General features: G+C 25.7%; 9 non-coding genes across 9 annotated transcripts; 4 read left to right on the top strand and 5 right to left on the bottom strand.

Annotated features, from left to right (window-relative positions):
* Positions 1-2,474: 2,474 nt before the first annotated feature.
* Positions 2,475-2,559, bottom strand: Trnay-gua (transfer RNA tyrosine (anticodon GUA)). Its single transcript is given in 2 exon segments — positions 2,475-2,509; positions 2,523-2,559. It is a non-coding gene; the product is annotated as a tRNA-Tyr (tRNA).
* Positions 2,560-9,900: 7,341 nt separating this feature from the next.
* Trnas-cga (transfer RNA serine (anticodon CGA)) lies at positions 9,901-9,981 on the bottom strand. Its single transcript has one exon. It is a non-coding gene; the product is annotated as a tRNA-Ser (tRNA).
* A 1,487-nt stretch (positions 9,982-11,468) lies between these two features.
* Positions 11,469-11,542, top strand: Trnai-aau (transfer RNA isoleucine (anticodon AAU)). The gene has a single exon. It is a non-coding gene; the product is annotated as a tRNA-Ile (tRNA).
* Positions 11,543-11,549: 7 nt separating this feature from the next.
* Positions 11,550-11,621, top strand: Trnad-guc (transfer RNA aspartic acid (anticodon GUC)). The gene has a single exon. It is a non-coding gene; the product is annotated as a tRNA-Asp (tRNA).
* A 649-nt stretch (positions 11,622-12,270) lies between these two features.
* Trnar-ucu (transfer RNA arginine (anticodon UCU)) lies at positions 12,271-12,343 on the top strand. The gene has a single exon. It is a non-coding gene; the product is annotated as a tRNA-Arg (tRNA).
* Positions 12,344-12,349: 6 nt separating this feature from the next.
* Trnal-aag (transfer RNA leucine (anticodon AAG)) lies at positions 12,350-12,431 on the top strand. The gene has a single exon. It is a non-coding gene; the product is annotated as a tRNA-Leu (tRNA).
* Positions 12,432-17,185: 4,754 nt separating this feature from the next.
* Trnal-aag (transfer RNA leucine (anticodon AAG)) lies at positions 17,186-17,267 on the bottom strand. The gene has a single exon. It is a non-coding gene; the product is annotated as a tRNA-Leu (tRNA).
* Positions 17,268-17,273: 6 nt separating this feature from the next.
* Positions 17,274-17,346, bottom strand: Trnar-ucu (transfer RNA arginine (anticodon UCU)). Its single transcript has one exon. It is a non-coding gene; the product is annotated as a tRNA-Arg (tRNA).
* A 649-nt stretch (positions 17,347-17,995) lies between these two features.
* Positions 17,996-18,067, bottom strand: Trnad-guc (transfer RNA aspartic acid (anticodon GUC)). The gene has a single exon. It is a non-coding gene; the product is annotated as a tRNA-Asp (tRNA).
* Between the last annotated feature and the right edge of the window lie 1,883 nt (positions 18,068-19,950).

The following is a 19,950-nucleotide window of genomic DNA, read 5'->3' as shown; positions in this document are numbered from 1 at the left end:
TTTTTAATACAAAGGTTTGTTTCAAAATGTAAAACTTAAAGAACTCGGTTTCGTGTTTATGGACTCATCAATTTTAAAAAAAAGATCAAAAAAAAGCACAAAACAAAACACATACTTTTTAACTTTATTTTTAACATTACAAGTATTCGGTGCAAAAATGGATCTTCTATCTTACTAAACAAACAGCTAAAGTTCACAAAAACCACAGTTGAGCGACCATAAAAAACTCTAAAAAACTGTGGTTTTTGTGAAATTTAGTTGTTTGTTTAATTAGATGCAAGGTCAATTTTTGCACCTAATATTTGTAATGTACAATTTTCAATTTTTACGTCATATTGTTTTTTGTATAACTTTTGCATCTCTATTCACCAAAATACTTTTTATTTTAAATTCAAACTAGCTGAAGATTAAAGACAATCTTTCTTGTATTTATGAAACATATGTACTAATATTTTTAAAAATATTATTTTATCAATAAATTATACAAAAGCTCTTCACGTGGGCTCTGTAGAAACAGGTTGATTTTAAACACTCACCTTATTTTCTACATATATATATAAATATAAAAACTTTAATATAAAAACTATAATTTATACAGCTGTTTCACACATGAAATGTAAAATTTCATGTGCTCCTCAGTTAGCTGCAGTTTATTATAATAGTAAACAGAAATTTAGATTTTGAAAGTTTTTACAATAATTACGACGTAGTTATGGTGCAGTTTATTGTACGATTAGCTAAATTTGAAATAATACGCTGTGTTTGTTAATTTATGCTTTTTAGGAAAGTTTAGAAAGGTTATTTTGGAAAAATGTTTTAAGCTTAATAAACTGTAGCTTACTGAGGAGCACATAAAATTTTACATTTCATGTGTGAAAGAGCTGTATAAATTATAGTTTTTATACAATAAGATAAGTATTTAGCTCCAATTTAATTTGTCGAGAACTTTCGACCATAAAATCTTTAATATATATATACATAACAAGGTTATTATTCAAACTTGAACACCTTGTACTGAGCCCACTTAAAGGGCTTTTGAATAATTTATTAAAATGTACGATTTTAAAAAACACTGGAACATTTGTTTCATAAAGACAAAAAAGATTTTCTTCAATCTTCAGCCAGTTCAGATTTAAAATGAAAAGCACTTTGGTAAACAACGATGCAAAAGTTTACAAAAACAAAAACAATATGACGTAAGAATTGAACATTGTACATTACAAATATTCAGTACAAAAGTCTGTGTTTTGTTTTGTGCTTTATTTTGATCTTGTTTTGAAGTTGATGAGTGCATAAGCACGAAACCGAGTTCTTCAAGTTTTACAGAACTAATTTCGATGATGAAGTTTAAAATATTATATATAAATTGTTTTTTCAAAAATAAAAAATAACTATATTTGAGTTTTACTTCTCAGACTGTCAATAGTTAAAAAATTATAGCAAAATTCGAACAAAGTTTGGAAGCTTAAAAAGTTAGTTGTTTCGTATATCTTTATTTTATTTGTAGTACTTATTTTGGACACAGGCAGAAAATGATTTAAATGTACAGGGTTTATAAAGTATATATAACTAAATACGTCCGTAGTAGGATGACCGAGTGGTCTAAGGCGCTGCGTTCAGGTCGCAGTCTACATTGTAGGCGCGGGTTTCAAATCCCGCTCCTGTCACTGGTTTTGTTGTAAATATATTTTTTATTGTAATACTCAGATTGATTTTCAGTTGTGACATTTAGTTATGGTGAATAACAGCTCTATATTGTTACTTTTAAATATATGTTATGAACAAAACATTACTATAACTACTTTTATCTCTATTTTACATTTACTTATCAAAGATAAGTAAACTTACTTATAACATTAAAGCGCCTTGAACATAATTCGAAGTTAAATCATTGTCTGTTTTTTGTAATTGGTTTAATCCAGTACTGTTCATTTGAGTGATTACTTTTAATTTGAATAGCTGATGATTGTAGCAAAAATCTACATAAAAATGTTGTTGTTTTATTTTAGCTATGAATTTTGATTAATCATTTAAAAGCCCTTTCAATCGGGCTCAGTGAAGAACGAAACGGTTGAATCAAACTAACAATAATTTATACATATAGGTTATTTCAAAGTGAAAACTATGAAAAGTATTTAAAACCAGTACAACTATTTCATACAGCTGTTAAACTTAATTGATTATATATCATAATCAACTTCAGCAGAATAAATTTAAAGTAGTTATGAGAAAAAACAACTTAACATTTGAATTTTAAATAACTTAATGATATATCTTTTTATTAAGTCAATCTTTCATGCAATTAAAAATTTAATTTGTTACATTCGAAATTAACTTCTAAGTAAGAGGTTTAAATTTTTTACTGTAGTAATATGGTATGCTTATAATTTAAACCTAAAAAACTATATTTTGTACACTATGACTAAAAAAAATAGTAAAATTTGTCACAACTAACAGATAATATTAAAAATTATTCCTTCGAGCCGGTGTCGAACCAGCACCTATGAATTTCTATCATCAAGCTACAGTCCACCGCTCTACCAACTGAGCTATCGAAATTTGTGATTGTTATCAGTACATTGCGTTTATAAAGTTGCGTTAATTGTTATTCAGGAGAGTTTAACCTGTTAGCAGTACTACTTAAACATAAATTCTATAAATTTTAAAAGTTTTGTTTTTAATATCTTATAAAAAGGCATGTACATCAAGTGAAAATAGTTATAACTTATGGTTTTAAAGTATTTCATTATTTTTATGTGTTTTGCACTTTTTAGATTTACGTTACTACAACTACTTTTATTTTGACTACTTAAATTTCCTAGAAGTTAATTATATTTAAAAATAGTCTTATGACTATAAATTAAAAAAATACTTTTTTAGTACTGCTCCATATTAAATCTAAACACACCGTAAGAGATATTTTACTAAACAAAATAAACTACCAAAATAAAATGTATTAAAAATTTAATATCTAAAAATCTAATTTTTCTTAAGTTTTTTATTTAAAATAAAATTATTAATACGATTCATTTCACATATGTGTACGGAGAATTTTTTTATTTAATCTTTAATAAAGGACTGTTTTTTTTTTTTTGGTTTTCAAAAGAATTCCAACAACAAAACAGTTGTTTTTAATTAGTACATATAATATTTTACCACGTAAACAATTTTAATAAAAGTAAGTTAGAGTTTTGATAGTTAGAGGCTCATTTATAAAAAACTTTAAAACTAAATTGTACAAGTAAAGTAATTTAATTTGTAAAGCTATAACCTAATCATATCCTATTCGAATATAATTGTAATTTATAAGTTTGTACAAAAAACGAAATTTATGAAAATTAAGTAAAAAAACTAAGCACTGAAAATCTCGCAATTATAATAAGTATTAAAATTTAAGCTTATAAAGAAATAAATTAAGTGTTTAGTGAAAGTTATATTAGTCATCAAACTATCTATACTTTATACTATATACTTAATTGATATAATTAAAAAGAACTTCAAATTAAAGAAAAGTATAGAGTTGTTTTACGATCTTCTAAAATTACAAATAAAATGATTTCACCCTTTTAAGAATGATACAATAAACATATAGTATAAACGTTTTATAATTTTTTATATAAAACAAACAAATATTATGACTACTTTTTAACTTAATTTGTTTTAAAGCACAAAAACTATTATCTTAGTTTACTAAAAATATTTACATACATATATATGATAAAGTGCTTTAAATACATTTAACTTTGTTGTAGCGTTTAAGTATGTAATATTTGCTTTTAGCTTTATCTTCGATAAAATCTTATGGTCAATTGAATGGTCATTTGTTGTCATTAACTTATTTTTATTTATGTCAGATTACTTACAAGAATCTAAATATGTCTAAAAACTTAACAGCACCAAATAATTTGAAATATATAGATATAGCACTAAAGTTTCAAGTTTTAAAGTTACACAAAATTAAGTTACATAAACGTGTTATAATTATTACGTAATAATGCTCACTTAAACCTTTATTAATGCAAAATAACTTCTGTTATTACAGTCCTAAATGGTTGATTGGTTGAGTATCTGGCCTTCATCTAAACGGCTCGGGTTCGTTCCCCGATATTGAAAATTTTATTTATATAAAACATTAGAAATTGGTTTTTTAACTGCATAAAACATTTCATTTATAAACTACAAATATTTATTCACACTTTATATAATTTTGTGTACTTAAAATTTATGAAATTAGATAAATTAGCATACCAAAATACTTAATTAAACGTTAAATTTATTCAAATTTCATTTATAAAAAGTTACTAAAAAATTTTTAACAAATACTACACGTATACAATATAAAATAAACTTAATTATATAAGTCAAAAAAACAAGGATTAACAAAAATAAAATAAAGTGTTTTAAGTACTGTTTGATAGTTAAATTGTTAAAAGTTGTTAGAAAATAGATTATAAATTTATAAACCTATAACATATACAAAAGACGGATTGTTTTTATTTTAGTAGTAAAATCTGCATTAAAACTAATTTAATTGATTTTTAAAATGATATCTATACAGTGTTGTAAAATCAAATAGTTCAAATAAAAATTTAATATTGAATTCTAATTGAACTCTAACTTAAATAATAGAATTATTTTTGAGTACGATCTACAATTTTAAAAAATCGCTTTGCGGTGAAACATTGTAATTGCTCATCTTTAAAACAGTTGAGTAATAATTATGAAAATTTCATATTATACAATTTTTAAATAAAAATTTAACGATATTTTTACTAATATTTTGTCGATTTTTGCAGAGTTTGTCATTTTAATACTTTTTATTGCAGCATCACAGTTTGAAAATCTGTTTTACGGTTAAACTGAGTAATTTAAAATTTTGTAATAAAATATATTTAAAAACCTGAAAACTTAAATTTGTCTTGAGTTTTTTACCGTCTTAAATCTATTTTGACCAAATATTTATTAATTGGAACTATATACTTACTGTATATTATCTTTTTATGAATTTCCTTAAATTGTTTTTGTTTTTTATTAAGTTCTAAAGTTAAGCTTATAAGTATTCAAGTAAATGAAAAATACGTATAGGTTGTTTGAAATATATAATATAACACTAATTACAACTTCCACAATCGTACGTTTTTGTATTTAGGTTGCAAAAATTTTTTTTTTACTTGTGATGAAAGTAACAAAATAATTTAATCTACCTAAATATAATAAAAAGTATTAAACATAAAAGGATGTTTTCAAACTATTATTAAGAGTTTGTACTGAAAAATAACTTTAATAAAGACCAAAAATGTGTAGTTTGGGCTATCTTCAGTATATCTTAAGTTTCAAACAAGTTTTAAAACATGTGCTACTTACAAGTATAAGCAAGTTTGAAATTGATAAATTATTTACTTAAACTTGAGAACATTACTAAAAACGTGAACACAAGTAAGTTTAAAATTTTAATTGTTATAAGTTTAAGTTGGTTATATAAGACACTTAAAATGTAAAAAAGTTACTTTTTAAGTTAAAGAGTATTACAAAGTTTCCACTTTAAGCGTATAGTAATCAAACGTTAATTTTAACTAGGAAAGCGTATTATTTGAAATTGAATTTATACGTAAATCCTATTTTGAAAATAAAGTCACTCATGAAGATAAAGTATATTTTGATAAAATAGACTTGTGTTAGGTTAGCACCAAACATATATAAACTAAAACTTACTTGCAACTTGATTTTGTTATACAAATTACTATAATCCTATATAAATTAAATTTATTTAAACATCGTATATATGTTAAAAAGGTTTTATTAAATTGTTATATAAAACTTTTTATTGGCTCTCCAATTTTTTTTTGAAATTTAAACAACTTTTGTTTTATTTTTAAATGCAAAGCAAATCATTTAATTTTTCGAATATTAAAAAACTAAGCATTAATGTTTTAATTAAAGTTTTGAAAAAAAAACAAATTAACCAGTGATTAGTATTTATTTATCAAAAAATATTTTTTTATGCTTGTATAGTTCGCCAAAAAATAAAACAGTTTTATCAATTTAAATCAGCTTGTTATAATTAATAAAAGCTACATATAATGTAGTATAGTAATTGAATATTCAGCCTCATAACAACAACTCGGTTATGGGAGTGGTTAAGGCGTTAGTTTCCACGTGGGTTCGAACCTAACATCCAGTATTTATAATTAGTAATTTTTAAAATTGTGTTTTTTCCATGACTATAAGTTTTGTACTAAAAAAAGATTTGGCTTAAAAGCCTTATACATATTACTTATCTAATTAACTGTTTCAGAATTACTTTATAAGTTCATAGTTTAAAAATCTAATAGTTTTTATGTTTAGTTTAGAAAGTTTTTAAGTTTTTTCCTATTTTACGCATCATAACGTGTTTTGTATTTTTAACTTGCTATAAGGACGTTTCTAAAACTAAACTATAAAATTTAAGCTCGTTTTCTTATGACTGTCACTTATAGTTATAGTAGTGATTTTAATTAACATAAAAATAATTGAAAACACCATATACGTATGGATATTTAAATATGGTTGAATACGTATGAAAATAAAAAAAAAATGTTATAATCATAGATAAATAAATAATTTCAGTTATTTTACAAATAGTTAAGCGTAGTTATACATTATTAAATTTAATGTAGTTTAAATAACAGAAAAAGTTTAAAAATAAATAGAGTATAAATAAATTACTTTTGCTAATTAAATTTACGGTTGTCTACATTTGGTAAGAAATAGTTTTTTTACATTTTGCCCTAACTATTTGTTATTTAACCTACAACGGGCCGACAGGCTACAAAGTTTTGCCTATATAAACGCGATAATTAGATACAGTGCTTATTCACTTATCTGGACACGTTGAGAGAAGATTTTTCTGTAAACATGTCCGGATAACCGAAATTCCGGGTACGTACAAAAAACCAAAACCAAAATTAAAATAATAATATAACTGTTGCATACAATGCAATGCATATTAAAAGTGTTATGGTAAAAGCAAATACATAGTAATTGTGAATAATATATAATAAAATTTTAAATAATAAAAGCTAAACTTTAGGTTATTTAATTTTTCCAAAGGTAGAAAAACATCAGACTTACTAACCCTCTGCAGCTATATACGCTTTTTGAGGGTCAAACAAGTAAAATTCATCATTTTTAATTCCACCTACCCTAACTATTAATTTTAAAAAAGGTTAATTTTTGTTTAAGAGAAAATATAAATTAAGTTTATCTTTAAAAAAAAAAAAAAGTAAATCTATCTCTTTAATTGAAAAAAAATAAATTAACAAAGAAAAAAACAGACAGAAAGAAAGGGAGAAACTTTGACTTTAACGGAAACATATCACTCCTAACAAACTAGTTTTTATTGGAAGTTTTACTAAAATAAGAAATAATAGACATTTGTTTCATAGTTTTTCCACGTTTTTCAGCAGAAAACTCATGGAATATAAAATATTGTGAAACTTTATAAACGATTTTTGTGTTTACTACTTAAATTTTTTTTTACTTTTTTCTGACCGTAACTGTCCGGATAAGTGAGCGTCCGTATAAGTGAATAAGCACTGTACTAAGCAAGCTAAATAACTTCAATTCAACATTTTTAATTTTAGTAATGTTTCACTTGTTTGAACTAAATCAAACGAGATCATCTGTCGAATAAAATCTGTATTTTTTTTTATATCAACATGTAAGAAGTAGAAGACATTAGGCTAAACTTTGATTAAAACTTTCCTTTATGTGTAAAAATAAAAGAAACAAAATAAAACTTACAGCATCGAGTTATAAACTTCGGAAAATCACAATATTTCCTGGATAGTTTATGTTAAGTTGAGAAGAATGTAAACTACTTGATAGTATAACAGTTCAAAAACTTAAACAAAAAAATGTAATTATAGATAGCATGCTTATAAAATTTATGAACAACACAAAAAAAACAATTCTTGTAACTAAAAAACTAGACTTAATTATTGCTTCAACTGTTTACAATTCAACTATTGTATTGTGACGTAGTTATAACTTAGGCATATAAAATCTTATAGCTCTGTTAATTTGAAATGTTGAATTTAAATACCTTCTTTGTTTAATATTTGCTTGTACAAGTTAAAATAGTGCCGAACGGGTCAAAATTGCCCCCAGTACTTCCTACGTATTGATTTATTTCTGATTTTGTGGTAACCAAAGCTTCATAAACTACGTTTTATGGGACGCATTTGTTTTTGAGTGGGCATAGGTTTTTATTTTCTGCAATTTCAAAATGATTTTTCTGTACTAGTACTTTCAGTTTTTTCTACATTATTTAAAGTCTTTTTAATAAGTCGTTGAAATAAAATCTTTATAAAACTCATGCAACAATACGACAACTTGCAATTATAAATTAAAATTAACTTTAAAGGTATTTGAATTTAAAAGTTTAACGAGTGCTTACTTGCAGTATGTCTGAGATGTTCCTATTAAGAATAATTGTTTGAAGCATAGTTTAGCAGAACTTAGTTTTAAAACATTTTTTTTTTGTTTTAGATTTGTTTGAACTCAAAATAAGCCAAATTTGTGAACATTGAAAACTTAATTGTATATTTCAAAGTTAAAACACTTTATCAACTGAAAAATTTAAATAAAAAAATGTTCAAAAATAATTTTAAAATCCTTTAGAAAAAAAACATAAAGTTAAGAAAGAAATAAAAAGTTTGTTTTTACGTAATGAAAACAAATAAGATAAATTATAACAACAAAATTGAGATAAATATATTAAAAACATTAATACCTGGCTAAAATATGCTAGTTGTAATGAATTAATTTAATATTTACTTTATTTATGATCAATGAAGTATTATACTCGACTACGGTTTATGCTAAAATTTTTTTGAATAAAATTTATTTACAGCCGGTGGTAAGCCGAAACTTAAAGAACAATAATTTAAATAAATATCAGTTAATTGTATTAAATTTTAGTAGATGTTATTCTGATGTTATTGTAAAAACGTAGTACTGTAAGTATATAAAATGTTACTGATTTTAATTGTTTTAAATAACCACAAAACGCACGTATATTAAGAAAAAATTGAAGAAATTACGTTTTGTTATCGCAAACTTTGAAAAGTGTTTATTACGTTTTTTTCTTTAAGTATTTCTTTATATTAAAAATATTGTTAGTGAAATACATACCGATATAAAGCATAAAATTAACTTTATATGCTCGAGTTGTAACTTCCTTTCACAAGCGTCGATGGTGTAACGGTTAGCATCAGTGCTTTCTAGTCACTCCATGACAAATTCCGGTTAATTTACCATTAACCAATAAAACTTTGGAAAAATATTTTTTTTTATTCTCTAAAATCTTACAACATTTAGACTACAACAACTGTAAATATTAATAGTTTTTTATTTTAGTTTAATGATTTTTTGAATTGTTTAGTTTTTTGTTAGAAATAAAGTTAAAGATATTAGAATACTCAAAAACTTAAAGTTTAGTTTTAAATAGAATACATTCAGAATTTATTAAACCTTTGAATAAACAACACTTTGGTTACGTACTTTACGTACAACTTTAAAACATTAAATTACCTTAAAGCCGATTGTTTTAATAAACACTAAGCAGTTTATTTGTTTAAACCGGTAGTTTTTATAAATTATATTATATATTTAAAAGAAAAAACCAAAAGTTGTAGAAAAAAATTTTTGTAGGTCGTCGTGACTTTAAAAACTGTATCTAAAAAATTTTTGAAATGTTTTTTAGACGCAAGTTTGTATATAAGTTAAGTGAAAAATCATCTTACTTTAAAATAATAAAAGTAATAATGTAAAATTCTGTACATGTTTTATCAATTAAAAACGTGACTTTTATAATTAAATAATTTACATATACTACAGCTATTCCAGAATAAAATAAAACGCTGCGAGCAGGATTTGAACCTGCGCGGGCATGCCCATTGGATTTCGAGTCCAACGCCTTAACCACTCGGCCATCGCAGCTCACATTTGTAGTATACTTTTATAGTTTATATACTTAAATAGTTATCAATACAAAACAAATCATATTAAGAAGCCAAGTAAATAGTTTTTTAAATATATATAGTTTATGGTTACAAAAAACTAAGCTTTTCAAAAATTTGTTATTTAAATGTTATTTAGTTATGTTTTAGTTTTGTTATCTAGTTCTTATATCCTACAACAAATAAAATTGTTACAATATTAATTTACTCGTAAATATATTCAACAAAATATATTCTTCGTAAGTAGAAGAAAAATGATTAATTTTTAAAATAAACAATGCATAGGCAAATATAACTATTTTATTAAAATAAAGATGTTAAATTAAACAATTTCCTAAAAATTTGTACAAATAGGAGCCTGACAGGGGACATAATCATATTTTAAAATATTAGACAGTTTCGCAGTTTTATAATATAATTACTAAGCTACTCGTTATATAAAATATAGTTTAATTTTATGAATGCTTACAAAAAATTATTATTGACACTACTGCGTAAATGTCCATTAAAGCCTTAGTGAAATGATATTTAATTTATGCTTTAAAAAATTCTATCATATTAGATAAAATAATTTTGTTGGTTGGAAAAGTACAATGTTATTTTTCTGTGATAAAGATAGTAATTGAAAATATCCTACTTAAAGTTTATACTTTCAATTTTTTTTTTTTTTTCATGAGCTCAATTTACCTAAGTAATCAGTAATTGCTGAAGTTTTTTAAATTAGATTCCTTGTTGAGTTTATATTTTATAGAATATTTATTTATTTGAGCAGCACTTTTTTAAAACTCTTCTAAATACTTCTGAAGTTTTTCATGGATATGACTTATGAGCAGGCTTGAGCTGTTTATATTTTATCAAGTTTAAAGTTGACTGTTTAAATTAAACAACTTTATCATAATCTAAATTTTTTTTTTCTTAAGTAACCTGTTTTTACTTTTCAGTTTAATTTAATGTTTAAATTTATCTATTCAGCAAAATATTTGCAGCTTTGAGTATATGTAACATATTATATTTGTTAGATATAGAAATACAACAAATACTTATAAATGTTTATATATATTTTTTATCCTTAATACTGTTTAAATGCACTTTAAAAACTCTAAATAAAACATTACGTCGATGCTTAACAGAAATAACATTTTGATCAACTTCTGCATATTTGCAAATTTTAAGTAAACTTAAGATTTTATTATTAACTTCAATAAAAGTGAAAGTAAAACTTAATAACTTGTGAAAATAAGTATAACAATTGTTTATAAAACATTCTTATTTAAACTTCATACAACTAGAAAAACTTATTTTATTAAAAGTAATAGAGAAACATAGTAATTAAAACATTAAAACACAACAAAAAATGATAAGGATTTAATGTGTTTTCCTCAAAGACGTAGTCGCGCAGTGTTGATGATGACGTAACGATCAAAACTTTCAGCTTTAAAAACTGAAAATTTGCTAGTGTTGATGTGTGGCCGGTTAGCTCAGTTGGTTAGAGCGTCGTGCTAATAACGCGAATGTCGCGGGTTCGATCCCCGTACTGGCCACATTACATCCTCGTTAGTATAGTGGTGAGTATTCCCGCCTGTCACGCGGGCGACCGGGGTTCGATTCCCCGACGGGGAGCATTTTTATTTTGCTAAGTTTAGTTAACATTAATCATGACGTAACTGTCATAGATTTTGTGTAAGTAAATAAATTAACACTAATATAAGCTAAATAGACGTTTATAAAACGAACAAATTTAATAAAAACTGTTTTGAACTTCAACCAATGTAATTTTTCTTATTAACTATTCTAGAATAAAATTGTTATAGTTTACTCAGCAGTGGTTAAAAAGTTTGTTTATAACTTGACAAAGGTTTTTATGATAATTAGTTTGAATTGTTGTAACAAATAAACCCATTTGTTTTTATAAATACGTAAATAAACTTAACTTTTATAAACTCAGAAAGCTAAATATTATTTCTATAAAATAAATCAAGTTTATTTTCTTATTAAATTAATAGTTACGTGTTAAAAGCATATAGTAAACTTTGTTATTTTTTAAAACTGTAGCAAAGATATACATGTATAAAAATAAGATGTATGAAATAACTTAACTATAAGTAATTTTATTATTTACAGCTTTAGAAAATATAAATATCATTCCTATGTAATTAAATTTATCTCAATTAGTCTATGTTTGCTTTGCATATATATTAAATGCTTCAATTATTAGGTCACGAATAGTCAATTTGAAATTATAAACCGTGCCGTGCCAATATCCACAAGCGTCTCCGTAGCGCAATGGATAGCGCGCTGGACTTCTAATCCAGAGGTTCCGGGTTCGGGTCCCGGCGGAGATGTGTTACGGTAGCATGGCCGAGCGGTCTAAGGCGCTGGATTAAGGCTCCAGTCTCTTCGGAGGCGTGGGTTCGAATCCCACTGCTGCCATCTCTTTTGTTAACTTTTATCCAATGTTTTACAGCAAATCTGGTTTAATCGTCATGATGTTATATGCTTAGACATAAATAAACTTTAAAGAAATGTATATCTAATATTTTCGTTGTTTAATACTTAGTTAAACCGAAAATTATGATTATTTAAAACACAACTACTAGGACGATAAGCTGATTTTAGCTTGTTAAAGAAAGACCTTACCTAGTAAAATTAGAAAACAGATTAAAAAACGAATCGGGGAACACATTCTTATATAGAAATAAAATTTTCTTAAACATAAAACGAGCATAACAAATTTACTATTTTGTTCATTAATCAAAAACTAAGTATATTACTAATTAAAAAAAGTTAAGTAAAATATAACTAAATATTATTCTACGAAAATATTAAATAAACATTTCTTAAAAATTTATTTTTGATGTATTTTTTATGCTATGTAGGAACTTTATGTTTGAATAGAAAATTAGAAAATGGTTTTTGAACGGTGTAACTTATTTCGTTTATAAACTACACAATTCTCTGAACACTTTTAAATAACTGATCGTACTTAAAATACATGAAATTAAATACAATAACAATTTAGAAAGCTGGATTAAACATTAGCTTTAAACACGTTTAAATCTAAAAATGTTCTTGAAAAAGTCTATTTACGTTTAATATATATACAACATAAAACAAACTTTATTAATTAGTAAGTAAGCATTAACAGAAAAAAAAGAAACAGTGTTTAAAGTAGTGTTCGATAGTTTAGTTGTTTAAGTCATTAGAAAAATAAGTTATAAATAAATAAACCTGAAACCTATACAAAAGAGTGAGTAATGTTTTTTTTAGTTTTATAAACTACTTTAAATTTAATAATTTTAAAAATAATATTTATTAGTTGTTGTAAAATCAAAAAATTCAAAAAAGTATTTTGATATAGTGTTTAAAAAACCGAAACATAAGAAAGAACCTTTTTTTTTGTTAAATATTAATTTTTAGTGTAAGGTAAAATGTTTAAAGTGTTTTAGTAAGAACTTATCTTAATGGTTTAGAAGTGTTGTAAAAAGATTATACAATTACAAAAGTCGCGTTCAATCATTTGTTAATATTTTTGCTTTAGGCAACGCTGATAAACTGTTTATAATATGCTTTGTTTCATTACATATGTACGGAAATATAGCTCAGTGGTAGAGCAATTGACTGCAGATCGATAGGCGCTTTGGTTCATATCCGAGTTTCCCCTTTTTTGTTAACATAGTTAAATAATATAAAAATTAAACAGTTTTCTTGATTTCGACCAATAATGCTTGATGTTTAGTAATTTTGTTTGATATTTATAAAGTTTCTTAAACCATAACAATTTTGCTTGGTGTTTATTAATTATGATTGATGATGATCAATTTTGCTTAATGCTGAATAGTTTTGCTTGGTGCTCAATGCTTTTGCTTGATTCTTTATAATTTTGGTTGATAATTAACTATTTATGACGTAAGAAATTTTTGCTAGACGTTAAAAAATAGGGTTGGTGTGTCAAAAAAGCGTCACTTTTTAAAGGTTTTTTTTTTTGCACAATGTGTCACTTTAGCACGAATGAAAACTTTTGCAAGGCGTAACTTTTGCATGACGTTTCACTTTTGCTCGTCGTCACTTTGCACGTATACCTTACAGTGACCTTAACCTCTTGCAAGAGTGATGCATTGTGCGAAAATGACGCTTTGTGCAAAATGACTCTCGTGCAAAAGTGACACTATGTCTAATATATATATTAAAACAAACGTTTATATACTGCTTCGATTAACTACCAGGTTTCGGTGAGCATGAGTTGACCTTTTCAAATAACAACAAGACAGTAAATAATATTTAGACAATAGCTGTAAATTTGATCCGAACATATTGATGCGTAAAAACATAAACAAAAGAATTTTGATACTAAGTGTTCAAATTTAATGAAAAATGCACAGTTGGGTAAGTTTAATATAAGTATTAATTACTGAAAATGAAAGTTTTTTTAATTTAATGTAATAAAAAATTTTAAATAGAAAAAGTTTAAGGGAAAAGAAAAAAAAAAAACTTTATTACTGAAGATGGATACAACTTAACACTTATAGCTGTAGTATTACTTGTCGAATGTAATTGAATTTGTTCTAATTATGACCTTATAACAAGTAGTAGCTTCTACTTGTTTCAAAAGCTAGAACGAGAAAATAACTTCAAATATTTTAGCACTCAGAAGATAAAAACAAATCAATTAAGTAAGGTAGGAAGGGTAGTATAACAAGTAGTAGTTTACTACTTGTTTCGAGAAGTACAATGAAGGAGTCAAAGATAAGTTAAGTGGAAATTACATCAAAAGAGTCAAAGTTTTAAGTGGAAAATTACAGAAAGACTTGTGCGTGACGTAGTAAATAGAGAAGAGAGTAAAAAAATAAATAAGTTTTTCTTAGTGTGTTAAAAGGATGTTTGGGTTGTTGTGCGGGTGTTGTTGACGGATCGGGTAAAGGGAATAGAAGCACTGCAAAGGATAGTAGAATTGCTTGAGTTTTGTAAATCGTAACCAGCGTACAGCCACTAAGCTTAAGAAAACCTCGAGTCAGTTGTGGTAGAACTTCATCACGTTACTTTATCACATTGTCGTGTTTTGTTTTTAAATGTATATAAAATCACCATTCACTTAAAGTTGTTTTCTAGAAACTAGATTATAAGTAAGCTCAATACATTAAAGTTATTGATCGTTCCATTAGAACGTTTTTATAATATTATATATATATATAATTCAACTAAGATTTCATGTCGTCCAAACGCTTATCGATGGACGACATAAAACGCATGACGCGGTCACAAACTAAGGCGAAAAGCCAAAATAAGCAATTACCTAACCTAACTACGACCGAGCCATCGGTCAGTGGTTATAACCTGTTGTAGTTTTATATACTGAAAACGCGTTACAGCACTGAAAAAAGTGAAGTTATTATCTCACGCGCTCATTATAAAATTATATACGCTATTATGAGAACATCACCGACCGGCCGCGTGGCCCAATGGATAAGTTCGAGTCCCATCGTGGTCAATTTATTTTAGTTTGTAAACACATAAATACTTTGAGAGTTTGTCTTAATAGTTAAATTTTAAAACGCAAACATTTTGTAATAAATAATAAAGCAAATTTTTACATGAACATTTGTAGTTTACAGCATGTAACTAAAAGACAAAATTTATTGTCTGATAAAGCAAATAAAGCGAATTAGTAACACTTTAAAGCTCACCTTGCAGGGATAAATAGCATGTAAATCTACAAAACCTAAAAACAGAAATTTTTCTTTTATTTTTAAGACGTTTTATGTTTATCACTACTTGTTAAGAAGACTTGAGAATGTTTTTTTTTGAACAATAATGTTCAACTTGAAAATATAAAAAAATTACAGTAGTTTGTATTAAGTTTAATTTGTAAAAGAAACCCTTTTAAAACTGCAGAAATTAATTCGTCGTAATTATGCAGTATTAGACAATTAAAGGTAAGCACATATTGAAATATAGTTATCTTCAACAATAAGGCATAACTTAAATTATAATTTAAAAAGTAGATGTTTTTGTAAACCAATGGACTACTTAAGTATCAAAAACGTTCATATATTGAAGTAACTTTTATGAGTTTTATGTCGAAAATGTATTTACAAGTTTTGGACTTTGAGCTGTTTGTAAGACCATTATGACATCAAATCATCGTTACAAACTACAAGACCTAATTATTTCAACTTTGTACTGTTAACTTTGTTGTAAACAAATTTGAAAGATCAAGAGTCTTAAAAGTACTCGATCCCCATCATAATTAATCATATTAGCGTATATAAAGTTATAATGAGCGCGTGAGATAATAACTTCACTTTTTTCAGTGCTGTAACGCGTTTTCAGTATATAAAACTACAACAGGTCATAATTAGAACAAATTTAATTACATTCGACAAGTAATACTACAGCTATAAGTGTTAAGTTGTATCCACCTTCAGTAATAAAGTTTTTTTTTTCCTTTCCCTTAAACTTTTTCTATTTTAAATTTTTTTATTACATTAAATTAAAAAAACTTTCATTTTCAGTAATTAATACTTATATTAAATTTACCCAACTATGCATTTTTCATTAAATTTGAACACTTAGTATCAAAATTCTTTTGTTTATGTTTTTACGCATCAATATGTTCGGATCAAATTTACAGCCATTGTCTAAATATTGTTTACTGTCTTGTTGTTATTCGAGAAGGTCAACTCATGCTCACCGAAACCTGGTAGTTAAACGAAGCAGTATATAAAAGTTTGTTTTATTATATGTATATATAAGACATAGTGTCGCTTTTGCACGAGAGTCATTTTGCACAAAGCGTCATTTCGCACATTGCATCACTCTTGCAAGAGGTTAAGGTCAGTGTAATTAGTAATATACTTAGTTTTTGATTAATGAACAAAATAGTAAATTTGTTATGCTCGTTTTATGTTTAAGAAAATTTTATTTCTATATAAGAATGTGTTCCCCGATTCGTTTTTTAATCTGTTTTCTAATTTTACTAGGTAAGGTCTTTCTTTAACAAGCTAAAATCAGCTTATCGTCCTAGTAGTTGTGTTTTAAATAATCATAATTTTCGGTTTAACTAAGTATTAAACAACGAAAATATTAGATATACATTTCTTTAAAGTTTATTTATGTCTAAGCATATAACATCATGACGATTAAACCAAATTTACTGTAAAACATTGGATAAAAGTTAACAAAAGAGATGGCAGCAGTGGGATTCGAACCCACGCCTCCGAAGAGACTGGAGCCTTAATCCAGCGCCTTAGACCGCTCGGCCATGCTACCTTAACACATCTCCGCCGGGACCCGAACCCGGAACCTCTGGATTAGAAGTCCAGCGCGCTATCCATTGCGCTACGGAGACGCTTGTGGATATTGGCACGGCACGGTTTATAATTTCAAATTGACTATTCGTGACCTAATAATTGAAGCATTTAATATATATGCAAAGCAAATATAGACTAATTGAGATAAATTTAATTACATAGGAATGATATTTATATTTTCTAAAGCTGTAAATAATAAAATTACTTATAGTTAAGTTATTTCATACATCTTATTTTTATACATGTATATCTTTGCTACAGTTTTAAAAAATAACAAAGTTTACTATATGCTTTTAACACGTAACTATTAATTTAATAAGAAAATAAACTTGATTTATTTTATAGAAATAATATTTAGCTTTCTGAGTTTATAAAAGTTAAGTTTATTTACGTATTTATAAAAACAAATGGGTTTATTTGTTACAACAATTCAAACTAATTATCATAAAAACCTTTGTCAAGTTATAAACAAACTTTTTAACCACTGCTGAGTAAACTATAACAATTTTATTCTAGAATAGTTAATAAGAAAAATTACATTGGTTGAAGTTCAAAACAGTTTTTATTAAATTTGTTCGTTTTATAAACGTCTATTTAGCTTATATTAGTGTTAATTTATTTACTTACACAAAATCTATGACAGTTACGTCATGATTAATGTTAACTAAACTTAGCAAAATAAAAATGCTCCCCGTCGGGGAATCGAACCCCGGTCGCCCGCGTGACAGGCGGGAATACTCACCACTATACTAACGAGGATGTAATGTGGCCAGTACGGGGATCGAACCCGCGACATTCGCGTTATTAGCACGACGCACTAACCAACTGACCAACTACTTGCAAATTTTTAGTTTATAAAGCTGGAAGTTTCGATTGTTACGTCGTGATCAACACTGCGCGACTACGTCTCTGAGGAAAACACATTAATTCCTTAACATTTTTTGTTTTGTTGTTTTAATTACTTGTTTCTCTATTACTTCGAACAAATAAAGTTTTTATAGTTGCATGAAGTTTAAATAACAATGTTTTATGAACAATTGGTATGCTTATTTTTACAAGTTATTAAGCTTTACATTTACTTTTATTGAATTAACAGAAATAAAATCTCAAGTTTACTTAAAATTTGCAAATATGCGGAAGTTGATTGAAATGTTATGTCTATTAAGCATAAACGTCATGTTTTTTTAGAGTTTTTGAAGTGCATTTAAGCAGCATTAAGAATAAAAAAACATATAAACATTTATAAATATTAGTTGTATTTATATATCTAGCAAATATAATAAGTTATAAATATTTAAAGCTGCAAATATTTCATATTAGCTACCCTATTTGCTGAATAGATAAATTTAAACCTTAAATTATACTGAAAAGTAAAAACAGGTTACTTGAGGAAAAAAAAAATTAAGGTTATCAAAACAGTCAACTTTAATCTTGACAAATATAAACAGCATAAGTCTGCTCATCAGTCATATCCATGAGAAACTTCAGAAGTATTTTGAGGAGTTTTAAATAAGTGGTGCTTAAAAAAATATTTTATATAATATAAACTCAACAAGAAATATAATTTTAAAAACTACAGCAATTTACTAATTACTGAGTTTGAATTTAATTCAAGAAAAAAAAAGTTTTTGAAAGTATAAACTTTAAATAAGTTAGTTTTAATTACTATCTTTATCACAGAAAAATAACATTGTACTTTTCAAACCCACACAATTATTTAATATAATACGATAGAGTTTCTTAAAGCATAAATTTAAAAGCATTTCACTTAGGCTTTGATAGGCATTTAAGCAGTAACGTCAAAAATAAATTTTTGTAAGCATTCTTAAATTCCAAATATATTTCTAATATTACAACGGTAGTACAAAAAAATTAAATTTGTTCATTTTCTGCATCAGTTATCTGATTTTGGTGACAGATATAACAATTCATAAGTTTGAGTTTTTCAACAGGTTTTACTAACACAAAAAATTGTCTATGATTATCTTTTTTTGATAGCTAAATATTATCTTAATATAAAACCCTAACTCTGTGCATTAGTGTGCAAGTTTTAGAATAAGCCTTTACTCCAATTTAAACATGCTAAAATCTTTGCATGCAATGTAAAAAATAAGTGATTCAAAAAATGCTTTTCTATACCAACTGTTTAACAAAGTAATCAAAGTACAAAAAACTACTTTTAAAGTAAGTATAAAGTCACACTACTGTGCAACTCAGTGTAACACAATATAAAATGGTTAATAGTATGTTCTGAAATGAGAAAATAAAAGTTCTCTACTATAACTGACCTTTAATTGAACTGAATTTTTTTAATTTATTTAGATTAACTTTAAAACTTTACAAGTTTAAAAACAGCTAACATCTAAATTAAAAAAATCTCTCTAAGAAGGAAACCAATATAAATTATAAGTTATGTTTTGTTTTGAAAAAATTTATAGATGCATTTACTTTACCTTTTACTTATACTTAAAGTAAGTTTTATATACAACTTAAAAAACTGCATAAAATATTAATCAACAGATCTATAACCCAATTTTGTAATCAGTGTATAAAATCAGTTTAAGAAAAACTATGTGAAAAGAAAACTAACTTAGAAATAAAATAGTTAAGCTAGTAAATTGGTTTCCAAAAAATTTCCAAAA

This window comes from Thalia democratica, chromosome 2 (genome assembly GCF_965202585.1).
Source record: "Thalia democratica chromosome 2, ktThaDemo2.hap1.1, whole genome shotgun sequence".
NCBI classification, from domain to species: Eukaryota; Metazoa; Chordata; class Thaliacea; order Salpida; family Salpidae; genus Thalia; species Thalia democratica.
The sequence above is the reverse complement of the archived record's forward strand: the minus strand, read 5'-3'. Positions and strand labels throughout refer to the sequence as shown.